The 21,764-nt window shown below is 37.3% G+C and overlaps 1 protein-coding gene across 1 annotated transcript in view; it reads left to right on the forward strand.

Moving 5' to 3' along the window:
* Positions 1-21,764, forward strand: part of LOC103778039 (cell adhesion molecule 2-like) — a gene marked incomplete at its 5' end in the record, with an annotated part of 62,127 nt that overhangs the window by 499 nt on the left and 39,864 nt on the right. The window lies entirely within an intron of this gene.

Raw genomic sequence — 21,764 nt, forward strand, 5'->3', positions numbered from 1 at the left:
TTCATGGGTGGTTAGAGGCTGGCAATTGAAGTACTAGTCCATAAACCTTCTGACTCGCTTTTATTAACGTGTGTGTGTTTGCATGTATGCATATATGTAATATCATTTTTTAAGATATATATATATAATCCCTCTATTTGCTTCAAGTGTGTACTGTGGTTTGGTTGTTAGTGCAATACGCAGTTACTCTGGTAGATGTTCTTAACAGCTAATAAAAGTGCTTGGGTTTAGTGTCCTGATTTTCCTAATTATACCATGCACAGATTTTTTTAGGTTTAGTTAAATTAGAAGGGAAAAAAGACAGGAAAATGTCTGAAGGGTGTTCTCACTGCAGTAGGAAGCAATTCTAAGACATTTATCTTTATCTGAAATTAAATAACATTACATTTTATTTAATAGAATGTTAATATAAAGATTACATTAGATTCCATAAAGAAACTAAAATTAAACTTATGAGGAATAAATTCATCACTTGACTTAAAAAATGCTTAAGTTCAACAGTATTTTATACTTAATTCTACTGCTGGATTTATTCTGAAAGGTGCTTCATACTCTATAACATATTTTAACAAGTGCAGTTATTCCTGTGCTTAAAATAAAAGAAGTGCTGTCCAAATGCTTTGCTGAATGATTACAAGACATTAAAACACCTTCGAGAACTGAAAAAGCTTTGTGGATCTATGCACTTCAATAAAAGTGGAGCCTAAAACCTGTCATTTTGTACCTGCAGAAGCTGCAATCAAAATATGGTGTTTTTTGCTATTAATATAATAGCTGAATAGAATCTCTTGATGGTGTTGAAGTGGTTCCTTTCTCTTTTATCTAATTTCCTGTAGCATGTAATCATTTGATTTGCAATTTCTTTGAAATCCTAAGTACCTTTTGAATGTAGAATTGAAGATGGGAGGTTTATAAAGTGCAAACTTCTGAGCTGGAAGTCTTGTCCTGTAAGCTTCACTCATATGGACCCCTTTATTTTGACTGTAATCATTGGTGACTTGGCATGGGTAAATAGTGTCTGCAAAACTAAAAGTGAGCAAAACTTTTATGTTGATAGAGCACATCAGTAGTCCCAACATCTATATCTTTTATAAAACAAGTGACACTTTAATAAAGGATTCTGGGGAGGACATGGGAGAACTGCAAATAGATTAATTTGAATTTTGTAGCCATTTTGGTATGAATTGAATTTTCTGTGTACTTTAGCTAAATCTGTACTCTTACAATGAATAGTTGAAGTTTGTATTACTTTTTAATATCATGAATTGAGGCTACAGAATTTGAATGGCATGCAGCATCATAAGTATTTAGAAGCAATTTATATTCCCCACAGGAAATGCGAGGTGCTGAAGTGTGTAAATTTAAAGGACCTTACTCTTTATTGAACTTTAAGCTTGTCCCAAGACTTTGACGAATACTTACAATTTGTTTTATGAAAGGATTACTGTGCATTCGTTAGACAGGTGAATGTCTTGATGTCGTCAAGAAAAAAATTTGGGTTCCATCAAAGTTATTTAGTCTTTCTTACACTGGCGAACTTTGTATTCTGTGTGACATTTCCAGACTTAACTATACTGAGGGGAGTGAGCAGCACATCCAAGTCCTACATGGAAAATATTCTGCCATTTCTGAAGATGAAGCTATAAATTTCATTGTGGTTTTTTATTTGGTTGTTGTTGTTTGTTTTGTTTTGTTTTGTTTTTTCCTGTGTGTATATGTAAGTGCTCTTATAGGAAAGAGGTTTCCTTTACATGCTTTTGATGCTTGCATTATTCAGCTAAAATAGAGACATATTTATGCCTCTGATATCTTGTTGGTTTTCTCAGTAAATGATGGTGAGCACAACTGTAAAGGCTTCCTCTTCTTTTTTTTAAATATTTTTTTCCTTCCCCCCCACCCCCCACTTCTCCCAACCAGGCATACAATTTGGTTATAGAAAGCAGCTATCTAGTAGATCCATTCATTACATTTCATTTATTGAGGACAGGGCCTCAGCCAGAGTCTTTTCAAACCTGTGTCCTAATGACAGCCCAAACTAACCTTCAGATCTTATTTCTCCCATCAACACCATGAAAATTGCTGTTTAATAGCTTTGTTTGAAAATTCAGTTATACTCTGAAAATTCATGTGTTGAATAGGTGTAGGATATGCAATGCTCTAGGGTTAAGTTCTGTGTAGGAGACAGAAGCTTAGAAGAGGAGCATCATCAGTTGCCTTTATAACTATCAGAGCTGAGTAATTGTGGGTGTTACCACATTCACAACTAAATAAAATTTGTATGCCTTTAACTTTACTTCCCTTCAGTGAGTTGTTTTCTACATATGTACTCATAAAAGTGACACACCTAGGAATGACCGGATATTTATTTTATATCTGAAAGCATTAAAAAAATTTAAGGAAACCTTTCTATTGATTGCTCTATATTTTAATATTTATGACAGTCATGTAGTAAAATGAAAGAAGGCAGCTAAGTATCAAAGGAAGGTCCAAACTGCAGCAGAAGATGAGAAAGATGACAACTGTCAGCATATGGCAGAAGAGGTGCCAAAAATAGAGCAAATTGTCTGTGCAATGAAAAGCCCTCCACCTCTAGATAGTCCTTGGTGGAACTCCTTTCATGTTCACACTTCCTTCTCCAGCAAGTTGGTTCCCCTGTCTTTGAAAAACATTTCCTGACCAAAATAGAACTTTCCATGGGCCAGGAAAAAAAAGTTGCTTGTTTGTGGACGGAATGTTTGCTTCTCAGTCCTGTGCCTTTCAACAAAGGGTTTATTGTTAGTCTCCATTTTATTCAAAATGGATGGCATATATTATGAAACACATGTTCATGTCATTTTACTTTCTTCTGAGCTGTGATGCCATGATTAACATTGAAGTTAGGAATCATATACTTTTTTTTTTGTTTATTATATTCTAAATAAGTATGAGAAAATGGAATGAGCCAAATACACTAACAGCAAAGCTAAACTGTTGAAATTAGTCTTCTCACACATTGCCCTGGCCACATCTTTTTAAGTACAGATTTTGCACGGTTAGGATTGTGTGGCTGGTAGAGAACAATTCCTTGTCCCCCTTCCCCTTCCAGCAATTTAATATTTATTTAATATTTGTGAAGGAGACAAGGACTATTTTTAATTTGAAGCATTTTGGGCACTTAACCTACATGGTTGTGGGATGATACGGGTAGAAAATTAATAGCTTTTTTTTTTTTTTTTTTCCAGAAAGGGCAATGCTATATATTTAGTGAATAGGAAAATACAGTTCAGAGGTTGTTTCCAGGTCCTCATCACTTGCAGTAAGGGATTTGGGTTTTGTTGCAAATTTAGGCCTCAAATAGTCTTGACTCGTTGTGATGGGAATTGGGGAAGGAAAGAAATACTATTTTCCTATAAGAAAATAAGTTATACTTTTACCTTGCTTAGCTAATAAAATAAAACAGTTGCTTTCCTCCAGCTCTTACTTTGGCACTAAAATATATTGAATCACAGATTAGTAGGGTTTGGAAGGGACCTCTGGAGATCATCAAGTCCAACCCCCAATCTGGAACTAACTTTGTCGTTGTTATTATTTTAGCACATAGTAACTAAAAGATATGAAAATACAAATGTTTGATCTTGTGTATTTGGTCTCATTGATGACATGTCTCCTTCAGCATGATGTTTCTCTGTTGTCCTTTCTGATACTTCTTTTTTTCTGGTTCCTCTACCTTGTAACTTCAAGGATATTATGTATCAATTTGATTTTAAATTATTTTCATTTGAATCATAAAATCTTTACCTGACAGTAAAAAAAAAAAAAAAAAAGATAATCTAGTTGCATAAATGGATAAATGATGCTAAATTTTAATAGGCTTAACAACCTTACCAAGATGCCCCTTGATTTCCCACCCCCCAGACAGAATTTTAAAGATTGCGTCTTCCTGGAGAATATGAATTCACAGCTCACCCTGAGCTTTGGAAACAAATGCAAATTGCATTCTGCACATGAAACGAGTTTTTCCCTACAATTAAAATGAATAATTGCCATAGAAACCTCCGTATCACTGTATGCACCCATGTACCTATAATTATATAGCTACCTTTGGAAGAAGCACAATGTGCAATAATGTAGAACTGGCAGATATGATTTTAAATTAATATAGGTTATTTTATTTTATCTTCACTGGTGGTACTTCTTATGGATTTTGAGTGGGCAATAAACACAGACGCAAATATGAATGCAGATGTATAACAAAAAGGGTGTAGTGTGGAAGCACAGAGATAGTTGATAAAGAGAAGACTGAAAAGAACCTTCATTCAGCTTCCTATGGCAGCTGTCTTCTCATATTCCCTTTCAGAAAGGAATATAGATACATGTGGAGCGGGATGTTGAGTTATAAGTGAAACACGTAGGCCTGAACGATGACTGTCGATGTCAAATGTGTTTAATCTCATCAGTATAAATACATGCAGTCAGACTACAAAAAGAAAGAGAAACGGTACCTGGTGTATACATACCTAACAGTTTTGCTCAGTCAGGCAGGCGCAAGTGTAAAATACCTGCTCTTCACCTTAAAAGGGAAGTTTGCGGGTCTGTTCAAAGTAGAACAAGTGCTGTGTTGACAGTGATCGTGATACGTTTGCCACAAACTGACATGCCAGGTTCTGACAAGACACATGCCTGATGCTAATAAAAGATGGGTACACGTCCCTTGTGCTTTCATCAAGCAGTAGCGCTTCATGTCTTACTAAAAAATTAGAAAGCATATTCAACCTCAGGATTATTCATCCTTCAGCAGCAGAATATGTTTCTTTAGGTGACCTTTGATTTTTTACATGTACGAGCACTTGGCATTTGTGTAACTCCCTATCGTCTTGAAAGCTTTCAAAGATACTGGTGCACTTGGCAAGGGTTATGAGAGGGCATGGTACTAGCAAAGCTCCCAGGAGCTTCCCTGATAGGCACAATGCCTCAGGTGAGCTTGTGGAAACATATTTGAGTATAGCAGCTGCCCATAAGGCTCTGCATTTGCTCCCTCTCTGGGGGTGGCACTATTACATTAGAACTTCAGGTTGAGTTTAGAGATAGGACATGTTTCTGATGAAAACGTTGTGCCCTTTGGCATCAACTCCATGAAAACAACTCCTAACCTTTCTCTTTCACAGTATAAGGATATTTAGAGAGAGACTCTGAAATTCACAGCACACAAGGTATGGGATTTTAATTGCAGTGTCACATATGTCAGTTTAGGAGGTTTCACTGAAGAGAACTTGAATTCTTCCTGTAACACTGTCAAAATTAAATGAAGATAGAATCGCTACACAAAAGGCTGGCATTTTCAGCCATGAAAATCTTGTGTCTTTGATGTCATAGACCTACAATTCTTTCCCAGTTAGCTGTATTTATTCTTTGACTTGTTTTGTGGAAGGCAGACTCCAGATACTGAATTTAAGCATAAATCCAGGGCTTACATCATTCTGTGGTGATTCAGCCTCAGATTCTAATCTACATAAGCAGAGGCATTGAGAGTTACAAAAAACATTTGGGTTTTCAGTAATTCTGACTGGGGGTAATGGTGAACGTTGTTCCTGTAGGTCATTTAATGATTCTAGTAAGCAGTTGAATTTAAAATGTGGGTATACATGTAGACAAACAATCCTCAGACAGAAGGAATAGGTTTGTACAAAACAGAAGTCAGAAAAGCAAGGAAAATAATGTTTCATTTTGCAATAGGAAGGAAAGTAGGAAATTCATGCTTTGGATTGGTTATGCAGACAGGGAGACTGACAGGCTGTATTGTTGGGAGGACTGAGAGCATTAACATTTGAGTATTGTGAAGTCGAGTAGCAGTGATGAATGAACTTAGGTCTTCACCTTCGCATTCTGTCTTTCCTGTTATAAAATTGAGTGGAGATGGTATCAGGCACTAGATGATGACCAAGCTTAACTCCATTCTAAGGTTAGAGATTCACTGTTACTTACAGTTTGATAGACCCTTTCAATGAGATCATAGCTTGTAGTAAACTTATGTGGTAGCATGAAAAGCAATGGGAAAATGCAATAAAACTGTACAGACAAATATTGAAGTATGACTTTGCAGCTAGAGAAGTTGGAGGGAAAGGTGTACAGATTTTATTTTTTTTTTTTTCCCTTCCTGAGCTGGATAGCAATAGCTTGTAAATGCCTTGTAACATTTGAGCGGTTTCTAGCATTTAAGGAAAAAATTGTTGGAGACAAGTCTGGTTTTCAAAGAGAGCTTTCCATGATGATCTTTTACAATAGTTCTTTCAAGATCTGTAGTTAAGTTTAATCGTTTGTGTCGGTCAGATCTATTATTTCACGGTTATGCCACATGACTGTTAGCTGTCTGCCCAGCTCGTATCTTTCGTTGAAGCCCGTGGTGTGACACATAGGGATAGGTAACCTGGGTTATGTCTTTCGGATGCAATTTTTCTTCTTACTAATGGGTTCTTACACTCGCTCCTCTGCGGTGGGAATGGGGAGTACATCAGAAGGGCAAACAAAGAAAGATCCACGGGTCAAGGGTAAGACGGTTTAATAAGTGAAGGAAAAAGTGAAAAAAAAAAAAAGCCAGCAACCAAGCAAGTGATGGAAAGGCTATCACTCACCCCTTGCCACCAGCAGACTGATGGCTAGCCAAGAAATCCCAACCTGGGGAAAACAACTCCCAAGTTTCCTTGCTGAGCACAGTGCCATATAGTATGGAATATCCCTTTGGTTAGTTGGGGTCAGCTGTCTCAAATGTGTCCCCTCCCAACCTCTTGGCCACTCCCAGCTGGGAGTGGAGTGAGAGTGAGGGATATAAAGTGCATTTGCTGGGAGTGCCTTGACACTGTCTCAACAATAGCTAAGGTATTGGTGCATTATCCACCCCTCTTTTGGTCATGAATCCAAAACACGGCACCATACAGGGTGTTGTGAAGAAACTTAATTCCATCCCAGCCAGACTTAGTACACTGTACCTGTGAACCATGGGTAGGAAGCAAGCTGAAATGATTTTGGACAGTAGTTCGTTGGAGCTTGGAGGAAAACAAGTTGTCTTGGAGCTCCCAAGATCAAGAAATGTTTCACTCGATCCTTAAAAAACAGGGTTTCAAAAAGAAAACCAGAATGCTTGTGTTCATGCATCTTAAAAAAAGATAATGTGATAAAAGAGAACAGGAGTTTGTTAATACAACTTGGCAGTTATTGTCTATATGAATATGAAAATTACATTTTAAAAATGTATTACAATGCATTAGAATATTATTTCATTGCAATAAATTAGTAGAACTACTCCCACTTACAGCATTTATTTTTCATTTCTTAGCAGTATTAAGAGAGTAAATGAGCATATTGTAGATATGGTTGGAAAGTGTAGGAGTTTGCATTATATTGTGCTGAAGTGTGGGTATGTGCAGAAATTAAGTTTGCCAGCACTCAGGCTAAATGGAGAATGAAGCTGATACATTGGAATATGATGAAGTGAAGCAGTAGTTGTGATGACACTGCTAAGATTACTCTATTATGAAGTTTCATGATACTGAGGCTGGTGGCTATTTTATTTTTTTTTTTTTTTTAATGACAAAGTATCTCCTAAGGACTGAGTGGGTGGCGGCAAGGTTCAAAGAAAAAGTGAAAAGAGAAATTTCATATACCTGGCCTCTCTGCAGTAGTTGTTTGCATGGATGAGCAAAACTTCCTGGGGTTTCTTAAGAAAATGGACCTATTGCATTAAATTCTGAACCTGTTGTTTTCTTTCAGGCATCTCTTAGAGGAAATGATAGTGAGAAATAACTTGAGTGCAGAAAAGGGCAAGTGGGAGAATACACTGATGATAATAGGCAGTAGATCCAGGAGCAGCAGAGCTCAGCATTGTACATCATAAGAATCCTAGGTAGGCAGAAAAAGATATTTTGGTTTTAATCAGGAACATGGTGAACAATGTTCCTTAGGGAAAGTGAAGATTTTTCTGTTTTTTTAAAGAAACTAGGTGACGGGAAGAGTGTTGATTGTTATATCACAGCATGTTCAGTACAGTAGAGTCATAAGAATAAGAGAATTACCAAATAGACCAGAACTTGAACGTTTTGTCGTATAAGTGATTGTTATTCCAAGAAAACTTAACTTTGGAGGATAGAAAGAACTAACTTCACAAAAATAGGTGATATTTTCAGGGCTGCTGAAAATTATGCTTCTAAAAGGAGACCAGCAGCAATGTAAATAGTCAAAGTGCAAATACTGAGAAATGGCACATAGCTTATAAAGAAACAGACAATGCTTTAGGATAAAAACGTAAAAATATAAGCCTAAACCCCTGAGAACATGACAATACCTGGTGGCAGGTCTGTCCAGCTTCAACAAAGTTTCATCAAGCATATTAGGTCAGCTGAAAAGAACAACCACTTTAGCATGGTTTATAAACGTGGATGTAGCTTAAGACATTTAAAATCTAAGGTTCTGCAACACACTGGCTAGTGATACTGGAAACAATCAATCAAAAACTGACTTTGAAACAGAAGCTGAAATTGAACGCCATATAAACACAGCAGCCCTAGACTAACAGCAGGGGGTAAAGTCACTGCCATTCCAGCTGCTTTTGGAAGGGTTGAGATGGAGATTAACTATCAGTTAGCAAATGCTAGAGGAATAAAAACACAGCAGGTCAAGGAGAAATGTATTCCAGAAGACTGAATCAGCAACGTCTTTTTAGAGAAGTAATGAAATGGGTGGAAAACAACTCCAGAGGATATGACTGAAGGACAATGACTACTATCTAGGAAACCAGTAAAGGACAAGAAAAGCATCTTCTATCAATATGATACAGAATTCTCAATCTGGATTAACTAGACTTGAGACAACTGTATTCCAAAGCTGCCCCAGAAGCTGGTTTAATAACATAGTTGTGCCTGTGGGCTTCAGCCCTTAACCTTCTGAAATCACAGCTTCTCTGAGAAAATGAAGGCTTACTAGATTGGGTTAGCTTTTCCACATTGCTCGGTCAAATATGGTAGAGAAGTCCCAAAGCTACCTGTGATCCAAGATGGCACGTCCCCTCAATGTTGTATTAGCAGGGCTTAAGGTTTTATTGGCTGGGGTAGATAAATTCTCTCTGAGTTAGAGCTCAGTGGCACACAGTGAGTGTGAATGTCTCTGCAGCACGCTCTTCTTCACTTCTATTTTCGTGCTTAGCAAAGGTGAATCATCTTGGGTGTCTTTTCACTGGTAGCATGGATTTGCTTTTCTTAAACCTCAAAATGGAGAAGATACTACTGAAGGCTCACTTACAGCCTCTCTGTATTCCCCAGAAATCTTAATGGTAGAAGATTGGACTTCTTAATGTTTAAAGACTATAGTAAAGCTGAATACTATTTAAAAAAAAAAAAAAAAATTGTCACTCTATGGTATAAGCCCTTGTTGACTACCACCTTGTGATGTAAAGGAATTAAATAAGAAAACCTAATTTTGTTTAGGATCATGAGCGACTTTTTGGGAAAAAAAAAAAAAAAAAACAACACAAACAAAACAAAACCAAAAACAACCAAACAACCAAACCAAAACCAAACACTACCACACCAAATTATTAAAAATACGTATAATGTATCTACTGAAACAAATTTGTAAAAGGTGTATACTAAATCTAACTGAAATTCTTAATACCTCCCATACATTACAGCCACATCTTATAATGTGAATATAAACCCCACTGTATCACCAAAACTAGAATACCTTATTTAAATTTCCATTGCCAGTGGGAAACAAAGACAAATTTTACCAGATATAACATCAAGTGTTATGAAACCAATCTAAAAGTGGGATGATTAGTTTATAGGAGGATCACAGTATTAAGATCAGGCAGGCTGAGGATTTTAGTATAGTCATATATTTAAATAAAGGCAGTAACTGTACTTCTTCATAGTGTGCTGGACCTAAAAATATGACTATTTTCAATTTTTGAGGTGGAAGTGAAGGATCTGCCATTATTAGAAGTGCTCATCTCTCCACTCCCTTTCTGGTAGAAACTTGTTTAAGGAGCTTCCCTTCATGATTGTTTCAGCACAGAAAGTGTAACAAATCATCATGTCCTGGATCTTTAAGGATCTGTGTGCAGAAAAGTAATTGCTGATGAGCTGCTGATACGGGGTGAAAATCCTCAATAACTCAGTGAGAGACTGTGTGATGTTCTGCTGTGAGCCAAAGAAAATAACTTTAAATTGAACAGAAACAAGAACTGAATCAACCTGAATGAGATTACTTTCAAAGGTATGTAGTCTGGGTAAAATGAGCTTGAGGAAAAACAAGAATCAAAAGACAATTGTGTAAATGGAGAAGAAAACAACCAAAACACCAAGCCAGTAGCACATAGAGAGTTCAAGGCGATGTTAAAATAAATAATTATCAAACCACACCTGTAACAGATAATCTACAGTAACCAACCAATAATTATTTTCTATATATTAATTGTTAAATATTAATAAGTTATCAGAATAATACTTAAGGAATGTAAAATAATTACAAGACTGGGAAGAAAAAGAAATCTGCCAATATTCAAAATAAAATCAAGATGTAAGTGAAGTGTTTAGCCTCTAATAGAAGCATTTTGTGAAAGAAAAAGACAGGTATGAATTTCCATCAAGGAGTTTGAGAAGAAAAAAAAACATTTTTTTTTTTTTTATATGTGGCAGCTGTGTTAAGACTGGGGCTGCATCCCAAATGCCTTCCAGTTCAGTGAGATATGGACAAACTGTTGGAACAGCCATTACCTTTTCCTTCCTTGAACATCAACTAAACTTCTAAAGCAAAGACCCAATTCTTGATCTGATCAAACATTTTAAATGTAAACATAAGCTATTTTATTTTATTTCTATCTGCAGCTTTAGTGTCCAGTAGCAGCCTAAGGGAACCATGCAACTACACTGACAGCTCAAATGCATGTTAAATGGAATCAAAACCAACTTAAACAGAATTTCCCATTATCTAAAATAACATTTAGAAGAAAAAACTACAATGCCATTTTACTAGATTATTCTCCCCATACAGATTATCTGGACATGGTATAGTTTGTACCGATGAGCAAAAGTTTGTTTTATAGAATGTGCATCACAGTGTACAATCTTAGCACGTGTATTTATTTTTCTTTGTACAGGGCATACTTTCCCTTCTTCAGATTTTTTAGTCAATTTTACAGCCTAAAAATAAAACAGTTGTCATCTGTATTTTTCCCATCCTGATTGAAATTATCATATGCCTCAATGCACATCCCATCATTTCTGTTTTTATACTATGGTTGTGCTGTTTACTAACACAGAGAAAAAAAAAAACAAACCAAAAAAATACACAAACCACCTGTTTGGATCGAGCCATGTTGAATGAATATACCAAACTTGATCAGACTTGCATGAAACTGTATGGAATACGGGGAAGTATTACACAGAACTAGTACTTGTGATACTTGTAAATAATACAAATAAGTGCAGACAAGACTTAAAATCTGCTTTTTCAAAGCAAGGAAAAATTGCGATGACTTGCAAAATATTCATAACATATGATTGTGGGGATAGAATAGTAGCCTTAAATCCTTTTTAACTCAGTTATAGACAGAGTAAGTTGCATCAGCCACTAAAACAGTAGAAACACTGTTCATATTAGAATCAAACAGTTGAGTTTTATTTGCTGTTTGAGCAATTGAGCAAACTTAAAATTGGTGTTAGACTAAAAATATATATATGAATAATTCAATCTCTTGTGAAAGGTTGAAAAGAGCATGACAGAACAGCTGTATTCCATTTCTTTTAACAGCATGATAGAAATTTTTTGTACACAATTAATGCAATGATTATCTGAAAATGAGGGATAGGGTCTGAGAAGTAATGAATTGCCTCTGTGCAGTTGAACCATGGGGAATTTTGGGAAGATTTACAATTGTATTGGCTCATTGCTTAATCAGATGGCAGAAAGATGTTCTCAGTGTGTATTCCTTTGTTTAATGAAAGAGGTGATTAACTCATGCCAAGCATTATCTTTAAAGACTTTTTTCTCCAACTACCTCGCAAAATTTTATGTAATCTGTATTTTGGTACTCTACAGATGCACAGTATTTTCTGCTGCTATACTTGATAAAAGACAATTTTGATAATTTTAGTTTTTGAAGAATAAATGTTTATCATAGCCACATCTTGTGAGGGAAAAAAAAAAAAAAACAAACAAAAAAACACCAGAAGCGGCATGAAGACAGCATAAGACAGCTGAGCTCTTGGCAGGTCTGGTCACACTTTAAATGCTCCTGCCCCACTGCCAGATGTTAGTTGCGGGCATTGTGAAAGCAGTAGCAGAAGGGAATTTGTTCTTGGCTCTTATAGGAGAATTTGCAGCAGGTTCTGGAAAGTTTGATTTTGATTCTGTTCTTTTGTTGTGATTCTGTTATGGGACTGGTGATGGCTAGTGCTGGAAATGAGTCCAAGGCTGCTTCTTAAACCACTGTTGCTAATTCCATCAAAGCAGTTGCTTCACAACTCTTGAACTGCTACAGAGTAACCCTCTGGTCTGCCTGGGGAACTCTCCTGACAGTTCTGATCCACTGGAAAACTAGAAATGTCAACTTGAAAAGTCAGACTTGTATCTGCATTAGTCAGAGCTTTCTTAGCAACTGACGCACATACAGAATTTTCTTCCGGTACAGCTAAGCCAGGATTGTGAATGGGTATTTTTTCAGGCCTGTTGAAGGCTTCAATTTCCCTCTATTAACATAAAAAAAATAATAATAAAAAAAAATTGCTTAGCACTTTCTTTCTCACAATGCACAGTGCTTTGATGCTGTCTGGTCAATATTTTTTTTTCTTGTTTTCATATGACTGTCTTGCTGCAGATGAACATCTGTTTGCATGGGGTTGGGGGGAACCATGAAGGGAAGGTTTATTCCTTCTTTCTTACAGTGTTGTTTCATACTGGAATTGTTCTTTCGCTCTACTGGAAGAATTACCATAGGGCTGAAGCAAGTAGGAGACTTGAAATTATGTAACCTGTAGTTCCTCTGAGTCAGAAGGCCCAGGGCAATCTGTGGCATTATTAGAATACCTGAGTCACCCTCCGTTATTCTTAGTAAAGCATTTGAGAAAGTTCCTGGGTTCCAGTTTCTTGTAGCTCCTGAGGATCCTCCCTATGAATTTTGCAGGTAAATTAGTTGCTCCCCAGTCATAGTACAAATTATGTCATAAACAAGCTATCCTACTTCAGACCTTAACTAGAGTGAGATCGGAGCTTGTTATTTTGAAGGAAACCACCATTTTAATATTCTTCTCTTCAAAATGCAATGTCAAGTATTTAACTTGATTTGGGGCAGGGAGAGAAATTGTATGATATAAAGAAAAAAACTTTTTTTAAAAAATTACATAAAATGTTTATTTCAGTTTAGCATTATGTATATGAAATGGAAACTTGTTCTGAAATGAAAATATTCAATTTCCATCCTATCTCCACAATCAATTTTTCTTTTAAAATAGAAAGTGGAAAATGAAGCATTACTACATCAATTAATTAGTGCTTTTGTTAACATATTTTGTTACTAGTTTTGTTTAGAACACATTAACCTATCTGCATAGATTACTGATAAAGCATCATTCGTTTTTTGTCTCTATCCAGTGGCTTCAAATTGAAAACTACATTAGTATAAGGTTTTGGTTTATTGCCTTACTTCACACAATGATAGGTGTAGTATGTTGGAGCAGTGGAAAGGTCTTCAAGAATCACATTCATATGTGTAAGCGTTGACCTAAAACTCTGAATTTCTCTCTCTTGGGAAACAGTACCAAGGCATGAACTGTGACACCACAGACCAAAACACCACCAGAACAACCCGTCTCTTAGAATGGCTCTTGCTCACAAGCATTACCTTACTGTCAGAGAAACATCCAGTTCTTGCAGAGGGGGGAGATCAAGCTGCTGAGTTTAAGAACTGGGAGCTCAGTTCCCTGCTCCAGCACAGATCCACTGAGGGCTAGGAATTCCTGTGAACACCTGTATGAATTCCTATGAACACATAGGAACACCTATGAATTCCTGCCTGTAGATAGTGGGGGAGTAGCATCATAAGTTAATGTGCTGCTGCATAGCATGACTTTGCTTTGTGGAAGGGTCTGACAGTAGTACAGCTGGATCACTTCAGATTCCTTTTGTGCCATTTTCTGGTGGGATTCACTCCTTGTAGAAACAGAAGCAGAAAAGATGGCTGCTGATGCTTCTTCGATGGGACATCTTAAGGTTTTTTTCAGCTTATTTTCAAAAAGAAAGAGCATCAATAGGGACAAAGAAAGGTACAGATTACAAGTCCTTTAACCATTTATTTCCCTGCACATTAGAAATTAAGACCATGATCACATTTGTTCTCTAAAATAGGAGGGGGAAAAATACCCAAGATGTGTTTTTTTCTATGCCCTGCTCTTTTGCTGAACCCTTCTAACTCCTGAGGAAATTAAAACTACGATATAAAACATATTGTGGCTTTGTGTAAAATAGCTCCTTTTTGTGTTGTTAGACTTTCAAAATCCAGCTTGGTTTGAGTACTGAGGTTTCCAAGGTCGTGCACACTGTTACCCATTTATAGAAGAAAGCAGAAAGACATATTTTATACAGTCTTGCAAACTACGTCCTTGCTCCATTACTCACATTATTCTCTGTCTGACTGTATTCCAGTTAAGGTGATATAAGAAGAGTTCATTCCAAATATATTTCTTTCTGTTCTGTCTCTGCTGCTGGAGCCGGAGTTCATCACCACAAGATGATGCAGTGCCACATCAGCACACAATGCCAAGGCTCCCCGTGACAGTCATAAACGCTTTCCTATCACGTTATGTTTGAACCACTTCTTTTGAGAGCCTATAGAGGAATACAGAAAAGCTAATGCAGCTCGGGTCAGCTTGTGCTATTTCCCAGATTTTTAAGCCTGGATGAGCTCGGACTCATCCTCCAGATCGATGTGTCCTGAAGTGTATATCATTTCTTTTTCAAAAATGAGAGGATTTACTGTCCAGAAAATGTCAGCCTTGCTGCTGAAGGATTTAAGAGGTGCAGTTCATCTGTGTTTAACAAAATACGCTGGCAATGATGCTGTCAATTTGTAATGAAGTAAGTTAAGGGGTCTGTATACAGTCTATACTGCAGCTTCCTGAGGATGATTTTCACACTGGTCAGTAATACGCCCATTTTGCTGGGAAAGAACACCACCCGTTTTAATATAGAATATCTCTTTCAGATGCTGATGGTATATTTCTGTTTCTCCTAAGAGAGTCAAATAATCTCCATCTATGTTTATGTTCTCAGACATGGGGGAGAGTAGCAAAGGAAAAGGGCAGTGATGTGAAAATGTCCTTATTCATTTTATGTGCTTTGTGGCAATTTTGAAGAAAGATCTTCAGGCAGTCATATTTTGTAGTGACTTCCTATTTCTTCTAACTACCAACAATAAACAGATTTTTTTAATGTCAGACTGATCAAGCTACAGTAGGTCAGAATTGTCCTTCAAGTTCTAATGGAGGCGATAAGGATTAAGTTCTTATTTTAAAATGTGGAAATTACTCTCCCTGTCTGAGAGCAGTATGTCACCCAACCATCCTCCCCATTACCACCATTTAACTTATGATAAAAAGGGCCTTACATCTCACTATACAGGCATGACATGAAGGAGACCTATTAGTAAAGATTTAATAGGCCTGGAACAGAGGGTAATAGAAATTGAATCGGTGTAATTTATGTGGCACTGGCAACAATACGATGTGAGAATCTTCAAAGATTTTCCCTTCTGTGATAGTTAAAGATGAGCAGGTATCTTTAAGTCATGTTCCTGCAAGATGTATACTGTCAGTGTGTTTTTTTCAGACTTGTTCTGGAACTCTGTGTTAGAAGGAAAATAATTTTTAGCCAGTGTTTTCAGGGTATGGTAGAGTGTATGGTTGTACCATCAGCTAACTCATGTTCTTTTCTTCCAAGTGCTCTCTCATTAATATCTAAATCTCTTGTCTGATTCCAACCTATTTCAAAGCACTGGCACAGGCTGCCCAGGGGAGTGGTTGAGTCACCATCCCTGGAGGTATTTAAAAGATGTGTAGATGTGATGCGTAGGGACTTGGTTTAGTGGTGAGCTGGCAGTGCTGGGTTAATGGTTGGATATGATTTTAAAGGTCTATTCCAACCAAAATAAATATGTGTACATTTGTGGGTATGATGTGTAGGAAAAAAAGTGACCTAAATTTATTCTATTACTGCAAGAAAGCCAGGTAGATTTTTTTTTTTTTTTTCTTTTTTTTCTTCTCCACTCAAAGAAGCAGACACTGACGAGGTACCTGGGATAGGAGAATGATGCAGCTAGTCAACTCCTAACTCATGCAGAGCTCCAGACCAGGACAGTAAGTCCCATTTCTTTCTTACCCAGCAGAGAGGGATAAAGAAGGAAGTGGAGAATTTTTTCAGGGGCAAATTAATTACTGTGGTATAAACAGGATGAGTATAACTTTTTGGGAGTTCAAGTTTCAGTAGCTCTTTGCAGAACAACTAAATAAAAAATCATTAATAGCTAGCACTTTAAAAACTTTCTGTTTGTTCAAGAAATAAAATTATACCAGGTTGAACTCCAGACGTGGTCTTAAGAAGAGTTACCTGGTAGACAGGCTTTGTCAGTAACAGGCCAAATTGTGACCTGTGTAGCAAATACAACTCTGTCCACTTCAGTAGCATTATCTTGCTTATGCAAGGAGTTAACTCGGCTCCACAGCTCCAGGTGTAATGAAGTTCTGCACCAGGCTGCAGAAGGCTATAATAAGCAAACATGAAAATGCTCTCTTTACTGGAGCTTGACTGGAACTTTATTGATCTGCTGTTGAGTCAACAGAAGCAAGTGCTCACTGCAAGCCACTGTTTATTCCCAAGGTAAAATGGAGTTTAAAATCTTGACTCACTGTAAAGAAGAATAAACCTTCCATTCAGAAATTTTAAGCAATTTTGCAAACAGACTAGAAAAAAAATGATCTCTTAAATATGTGTGTTAATGATGTAAAGTGTCTCTGCAAGTAAAGTAACTATTTTGACCATGGAAGGGTGAGAATTTTTATTAAAAAAAAGAGTAAAATAAAAAAAAAAAAAGAGGTGAAGTTGAAAGATTGTGTGAGTAATGAGGATCTCTCCCACTGCTAAACATTCCTTGGGGGGTAAAAATGCAGTAGAGAAGAAAATCAACACCATAAACAGACTAACTTACTATTTCATGCTTCAAAACAATGCCAGGTGTATGAAAAAGAGGAGTAATGTGACATGGAAATATTCCTTAGGCATGTCAGTAATACCAGATTGCAGCTCTTTGAAATGTAATAATGGGCTTCAGCAGTCATTTTTTGACATACTGTGCACCAGAGACAGGGCTGGGTTTTTTTGTTGTTGTTGGTTGGTTTTTGTTTTTTTTTATTAGAACAGGAGGTGGAACTTAAAAGCATTAAAACGAATTATGGAAAACTACTTAACAGCTGAGGAGGTTGTCTTTAAAAGATTAAAATAACAGAACAAATGTAATAGCTTGCTTGGGATCTGTGCTATGTTTAGCTATGGTCTCATGTTTTATAAGATAGGCTTTTATTTGTTCATTGCATCAATGGAAGACTTGTGATGGTGATTTAGTAATTAGATGATAATGTTGAAAATTTACTGGAAGAATTTCCTGAATTGTTTTTAAACCATGATTCCAGAATTAAGGTGCTGGAAGTTGAAAGTTTTGGATGAGATACACTGAACTGGGACCCTGACTGTGACCCTTCCTACAGGAGTTACAAGATGGATTTTTTAGTAATCTTTTAATGTACTTTTGAATCTTTTGACAAAACATATATGTTCATTTTACCCCTTTTGAATGTCTATTTTTATCAAAATCATTTTTATAAATCTGAGACCATGATATAAAAGACGTACAGCTACACAGGGAAATATACGTTATGCACACTGCAGACAGACCCACTTCACTGCTTACCACCAAGATTTTCTGTAAGAAAAGAATTTCTGGCAGGTGGCCATACTTTAAATGGTGCTTGACATCAAGAATTGAGTTTTGCATCCTAATCCTAAAACAAATGGACTCCTAGATGTTCATTACTTGCCCAAGGCTCTGAGGCAATGAGTTTCAAAGCTAGGATGAAAACACCAGGAGTCTCTGGCTTGTAAGTACCCTGTTAGACAAGGTATTCTCCTAAATGTCAAATATTAGTTTATGCAGGAACTGATACAGCAATAATAGCGCATTGTTTTTGACTGATGAGTCATGTTTGTTTATGCGCAAGACCTAGGAATTACTTATAAAGTTTCTGTATTAAGACCCTTTTTTTTTCACAGGCAGTTTAACACAGCATGTCACTCCTTTTGTCTTTTGAGGTAATGACTTGAATCTTATTCTGGAAGTGTCACCCAGAGAATAATTATCTTTGCGTTACTATTCAAAAACAGAGTTTGGTTGATTTCTTTTAACTTGACAGCCATGTTTCTTGGGTTCAATAAATGTTATCAGGCATTCTTTGGCTGCTCCTGTTGCATCAACTTTAATTAGTTTTTGATTGCTGTTAATTTCACAGCTTTTTCTCCTTAAAAAATTGCATCAAAAATGCTTTAGTTTTCCTTGCATCAAGTTTAATTAGTTTTGTGCTTTGCTTGCTCTGTTTTGCTTGCTCTTTTTAAAGAAACTCCCCCATGGCTTATTCCTCTGAATATGCCTCTGAGTCACCGATTCTGATGTTGATGATTAAAGGAGATTCTAGAACCTCAGATCATTGAACTTGTATCTCTCAAGAACTGTGAGAGTGCTTCTTTCTCAGGGTACACCAGTGAATATGGTGCATGATAGAAAGGTCACCAATGGGCTCTGCATAATGGTCCAATTTACAGTTTGTTTTTACAGTGCATCAGGAGCAGAATTCTTCAAATCAGATCTAAACAAAGATGTGCAGCAAACTTTAAATGCAACATTTCTTCTAAGCAACTCAGAACAAACGGACTGTCATCAAAATAAAAGTCTGTTTCTGTGGAAGGGTAATGTTCAAGTGAACTGCTTAGCTAGATGAAAGTGATAGGTCTATACCATTACTCTTAAGTGTAATCAGGTGCTTTTGCAAGGCCACATTATGTGAGGAGAGTGATAGGACACTTCATGAGAACCACCAATTCTTACCCTAATGATCTAGTCCTAAGAAAATTAAGTTCCTTCTCACTTCTGGCATCATCTGGAAGTCTTTGTACTCCCTGTGGGTCTCTCTGATTTTGCATTGTTTCACTGAAGATTTCTGTAGGATTCAAAATTTTGAGTAATGAGGGTCAGAAAGGTCCTCGGATAACATCAGGAAGTGAGATTTCAGTATGGTGCCTCTCTCTGTAGAAGGTGGTGAGGATTTCAGAGAGACAAAGGAAGCAGAAGCCTTATCTGGGAAACAAAGTGAGGAATGAAAAAGGAACATAGATGGCTTCAGAGGAGCTCTGCAGAATGTCTAAACGAACACTACAGAATAGGAAAAGACTTTGTGTTAATTCACTTTCACATACTTCAGGTTTCAGTAGCAGAATGACTCCTCAGTAAGATAGCATGGGGGTAGAAACTAGCTTGGGGGAAACTGGCAATTACAGAATAATAATTTTATGTTTAAGGCACTGATTTAGGATTTGTGAAATGTAATTTAATTTTTTTTTCAGTGAAAGGCTTCTTATATAATTGTTGATAAATAAGATAGAGTATAATTTTCAAAAATACCTGGGTACTGAGAAAGGAGAGACATCTAAGCAAGTTAAGTGTATAAGAAAGACTTGTTTACAAGACCATAAAGTAGCATTTGGTGGATTTTAGATGTCTAGAATTGGGTAGGGGCACACCTTTTTTATTGGAAAGGTCACAAGATGGGTACATTTCTACTTCTGTTTGTGTCCTGAGCTGCCTTAGCTAGAGCAGCTAAGCCCTAGGAGTACCCAAAGCAAGGTTTATCATAGAATCGTAGAATGTCTGGGCTGGAAGGAACTCCAAAGGTCATCTAGTCCAAACCCCCTGCAATAAGCAGGGACATCTCCAACTAGATCAAGCTACTCAAAGCTTCATCTACCCTGATCTTGAATGCCTCCAGGCATGGGGCCTCCACCACCTATCTGGGCAACCTATTCCAGTGGTCTGTCACCCTCATATTGAAGAACTTTTTCCTCACGCCTATCCTAAATCTCCCCTTTTCTAGCTTAAAGCCATTACCCCTCATCCTGTCACTACAAACCCTTGTGAATAGTCCCTCACCTGCTTCCTTGTAGGCCCCTTTCAGATACTGGAAGGTCACTATAAGGTCCCCCCGGAGCCTCCTCTTCTCCAAGCTGAACAACCTCAACTCCCTGAGCCTGTCCTCACAGGAGAGGTGCTCCAGCTCTCTGATCATTTTTGTGGCTCTCCTCTGAACACGTTCCAACAGCTCCACATCCTTCTTGTGCTGGGGGCTCCAGAGCTGGACATCGCACTCCGGGTGAGGTCTCACCAGGGCAGAGTAGAGCAGCAGGATCACCTCTCTCCATCTACTGGCCACGCTTCTTTTGATGCAGCGCAGGATTTGATTGGCCTTCTGGGCTGTGACTGCTCATTGGTGGCTCATGTCCAGCTTCTCATTTACTAGTACCCCCAAGTCTTTTTCCAATGGACTGCTTTCTAACATGTCCTCTCCCATCATGTATTGTCAATGTTGGTTACCTCTGCCCAGGTGCAGGATCCTGCACTTGATCTTGTTGAACCTCATGAGGTTCACCTGAGCCCACCTCTCCAGCCTGTCCAAGTCCCTCTGGATGGCCTTCCGTCCCCCTGGCATAACCAATCTATCTCTCTCTAAAACATGAACAAGATCCATGCAAGAGGTATTCATGTCTTACCCATTTTTTTTTTTTTTTGTTTTATGGTGGCAATGTTAGTGTTTAGGCCTATTTTTGCAACATTACTCTTGTTCAAACATTAAATAAAGATTTTTTAAAATCTTACCTCAATTACTTAATAGTCAATACCATCTTCAGTCTAAAAGACTCCAAATATACATTTTTAGTTTCTCAGATAAGATCCTCGACCTTGACCGTAATCTAAGGGCTTGTTCATTTCCTTAAGAAACAGCATATTGTTTGTTTTCAGTAACAAGTGCTCTTGCATCTGTCCCTTGTGGTCCGAAGAGAATGAATGTTCAAGGTTTTTCATGAGCTTTTATGTGTTCTCAGCATGGGAATAGGGATTAAATATACATTTAGGAGCCCTTATGTCTCTGGATGTTTGGGGAGACAGTCTTCAGGTGTGGTTTCCGTTTATGGCAAACCAGTACTTTTGGAAATATGGCCATCAATCTTACTCAACTTCTCTGTGCTACCTATGCCTTGGAGGATCTAAGTTTTCCCTTCTCTTATCTCTTCCTTGCCTTATATACTTATTACACCTTTGAGGGCAAGGTGTCTTCCTTTTTATTAATGTATGGTGACTCTAAACTGAAGATGTGGTTTAAGGTATTTGTATAACAACCAGAGCAAGCAGTAATTGGTATTTTCCTAACAGCAGGCTTTGAAGCCACTTTGCTTTATTCAAGTGGAAAGTGTGTAGTATATTGGATAACCTGTAGGAAATCTAATAATACTGCTTTGCTTCTGCATCAAGGTTCCTTCAGAGTTTCTGTAGCTAAAGAAAGAAAAGATATATTCCTTATTCCACATCTGAGACTTTACAAGTAACCATTTTTTCTTGTGAATTTATGAGTTTCCGTCATAGTCTTTCC

Source organism: Merops nubicus, unplaced genomic scaffold (assembly GCF_000691845.1).
Source record: "Merops nubicus isolate BGI_N331 unplaced genomic scaffold, ASM69184v1 scaffold12348, whole genome shotgun sequence".
NCBI lineage: Eukaryota > Metazoa > Chordata > Aves > Coraciiformes > Meropidae > Merops > Merops nubicus.